This window comes from Mandrillus leucophaeus, unplaced genomic scaffold, assembly GCF_000951045.1.
Source record: "Mandrillus leucophaeus isolate KB7577 unplaced genomic scaffold, Mleu.le_1.0 Scaffold254, whole genome shotgun sequence".
Lineage (NCBI taxonomy): Eukaryota > Metazoa > Chordata > Mammalia > Primates > Cercopithecidae > Mandrillus > Mandrillus leucophaeus.
This window is the reverse complement of record NW_012102632.1, coordinates 1,822,943-1,826,435: the sequence shown is the minus strand read 5'-3', so window position 1 is coordinate 1,826,435 and position 3,493 is coordinate 1,822,943. Positions and strand designations below refer to the sequence as shown.

The window sequence follows — 3,493 nt, the reverse complement described above, 5'->3', positions numbered from 1 at the left end:
ATGATCCCTGATTTCACTGAGTACCCAGTCCCAAATTTAAAAAAAAAAAAAATGTAAAATGGGGCAACATTACCTCAGATTCCATCAAGACAACCAGATTCTGTTTTTACACATGAGTATCCTCCTCTTATGGTCAAAAGTTTGTTCTACTTTTACAAATGAAAGTGGTCTTGAGCAACTCCATATCCAGCTGACTAGTGTGGAAGCCAAAATTCAGTGTGTAAAGGGCCAATATTAAGTAATAGAGATCAAGGTGATTAGTTGTGTGGAATATTGTTTAGTTCATCAATACTGGCTGGCTTGGCAGGATATAGAGTTACTCTAAGAGGCAGGTCATACAATGCACTTGTTGAGGGCAGGAGGAGCTGTGCATTAGCCACCTTTACATTCCCAAGTCAGCTCCGTGACTGACTCATGGTAAATACCTAGCAGAGTAAATATGTTTGCTGACCTGAACTCAAAGGTACACCTTTCTCTACTAAGATGATCAGAATGACATAGAAATTTAAGGCAGAGGTCCCCAAAACCTGGGCCACGGACCTGTACTGGTCGGTGGCCTGTTAGGAACTGGGCCACACAGCAGGATGCCGGTAGCTGGTGGGTGAACATTACTGCTGAGTTCCGCCCCCTGTCAAATCAGTGGCAGCATTCCCTTCTCATAGGAGTGCAAACCCTATTGTGAACAGTGCATACAAGGGATCTAGACTGCACACTCCTTAGGAGAATCTAAATAGGATTTTCACAGAAAAAAAATTGTCTTCCATGAAACCAGTCCCTGGTGCCAAAATGGTTGGGGACCGCTGCTTTAAGGTCAAAGTGGACAGCTGGTAATCCCCAATCTTCACATTTTATAGGGCAAATGCATTCTTTCTGTGCTGTATGTTAAAGTTTCCCAACCAATATGACAAGGCACACTAACGCATTTGTTGTTAGAGATGTCAGATGTTAGAGATGTGCTGAGATATTCAACCTCTTATCCCCTGGGTAGCACATCTCATGTCAGTGGGCTACACAAACTCTACCACTGGCTATATGTGGCATGAGATAAGAAAGGCTGGGTAGCTCCACTCAATGGCATATAATTTTAGGGTCTCAACTGAATGTTCACACAAACCTGAACCAACAAGTTTTCCTGGGGAATAAGTGCTCTTTCAGCCCACCTCTTGTAGCCTTGTAATAGAATGAAAACAAAAGCCAGGCTTTTATTTATTTGCTTATGTATTTATATTATACTGAATCACACTCCACAAATCCTTTGTGGAATGAGAGCAGGTATAAATAAACAAGTATCTAGCTTTTAAATTTTTCTAACAATGCTAACCTGCTGCCAGGCCATCTGAAATATAAAGACTGTCTTTTCCATCAACAGCACAGAAGACAAGTACTTGAGACTCTCATCAACCCCCCTTTCATGAACTAAGGGGCTATTCAATTCTTATCAAAGGACAGGTGAGAGGAGTGGTATCTGAGAAAGACTGATTGAGGGGAGCTGTTAGATACCCTTTCATCTCAGTTCCCAAAGTTCTATTCTTGCTCTGAATTAGATTAGGGACTAATGCACTCGACTATAACCTTAGCTCCCCATAGAAATATCACCACTGAACCAGGACGCAAGACTGTCTTCTTAGCTTTTATGAGGACTTGATTTTTTTAAAGGCACATAAAAACTGTTTTGAATCTTCTGCTGATGTCCTAATTAGATTTTAAGGTATTTGAGAGCAGGGACTATTTTGCTCACCTTGGTAGCTGTAGCACCTAACACAGTGGATGCTGTGAGCACAGAAAACATTACATACATAAATGCTGAATACAATAAAGTGACCAAAGTATACCAATGCGCAGCAAGTTAGAAAGTCTTTTTAATTTTTATTTATTTTTGAGACACAGTCTCACTCTGTCACCCAGGCTGGAGTGCAGTGGTACGATCTCAGCTCACTGCAACCTCTGCCTCCTGGCTGCAAGCGATTCTCGTGCCTCAGCCTCCTGAATAGCTGGGATTATAGGTGTGCGCCACCATGTCTGGCTAATTTTTGTATTTTTAGTAGAGATGGGGTTTCACCATGTTGGCCAGGTTGGTCTTGAACTTCTGACCTCAAGTGATCCACCCGCCTCAGCATCCCAAAGTGGTGGGATTACAGGTGTAAGCCACTGTGCCCAGCTGTATAAAGTTTTTTTCTTTTTTCAAACCTGCAAAGCTAAAATTTGGCTTCATGTGAATAGTTTCACCAACTGTGAAAACCTTCAAAACAGACTTCAAATATGCAATCTGAACAGGCTTTGTTACCGGGTTTTTAAAAATCAAGTTTGAATAGTTCAAAAACAACTAAAATTGTTTTAGTGAAGAAACGGTCTTTTAAAACCCAGGTCCTGGCTGGGCAAGGTGCTGTGCTGGTAGTCCTAGCTACTTGGGAGGCAGGCCGGAGGGTCATTTGAGCCCAGGAGTTGGGAGTCCAGCCTGGACAGTAGAGTAAGACCCTGTCTCTTAAAAAAGAAAAAATTAAAAGCGAGGTCCTGAAGGTTAATGAAATCAGTATGGACAATTCATTTAGATGAGGGTGCTCAAAATACTCGTCCTGTAGAAAGCCACAACAAAAGGTAAAATTCTCAGCATGTCTGTGAGTTAAAACAACAGATCCAGCATAGGGATTGTGCCAACCTCCCAGTCTCCAGCTGCCCTGCTGGCAGTCCAGGAAGGGTATCTCCTGTCAGTTCCTGAAAGGGAATTCTTCAGCTGCCAAATCAGGCAGGAAAAAGGAAGTATAGAAGGCTCTGTGGAAATTGGCACCAGAGCACAGTTTCAAGGCACTGAGAGTTATATTCGAAAAATCATGTAAAGGTGGCTGCCAAGATTACAGTGGATTTAAAGCAATATAAGAATCGTTCATGACTAAGGCCACTTAAAAATCCTGGACCCAAAACAACTCTAGAGACACAAACACTGTAAAGGATACCTAGTATATACTTACTACCGGAAAATCTGCCACACGTGGGACTAGAAATGACAACCTCAACATGGTTTGTTGCTAAATACAGTACCCTCCTGTTCTAACAGCTGACTTGTATAGGTACAGAAATGTACTAAGGGTAAAACCATGCTCTTAGAAAGGAAACGCTGTTGCTACCAACACAGAAACAGCCTCTCCTAATAGGAAACACACTGATGACTGCCCTATCCCACAACTCCGGTACCCCTTACGGTGCCGAGAACTTTTGGTACTGAGCCGTTCAGAAAGCAGCACACACGAGAAAGCCAAATATTTCGGGTACATTCCAACTCTTGTCCACCCCTTAGTTTCGTTTTCAGTAGATTCCCAAGAACCTTCATCCAAGGAAGAAACCTGGATTTGGGGGAGGGAATCCCAGGGGGAGGGGAGGGGAGCGGTCCACCCCGGGACACATGCACCCCCTCCAGGGTCCCCTCTGCGGATCCGCCCAGCTGTCCGGGGACAGAGCCCCCAGCCCCGGCGCCCAGCTCCTCTGGGCCCCGGAGCCG

General features: G+C 43.9%; 1 protein-coding gene across 1 annotated transcript in view; it reads left to right on the top strand.

Annotated features, from left to right (window-relative positions):
• Positions 1-323: 323 nt before the first annotated feature.
• Positions 324-3,493, top strand: part of ABHD17C (abhydrolase domain containing 17C) — a 72,067-nt gene continuing 68,897 nt past the window's right edge. The window contains exon 1 of the mRNA XM_011983692.1: positions 324-332. The gene's annotated coding sequence lies outside the window, so the exon portion shown is untranslated. The remainder of the gene's footprint in view (positions 333-3,493) is intronic.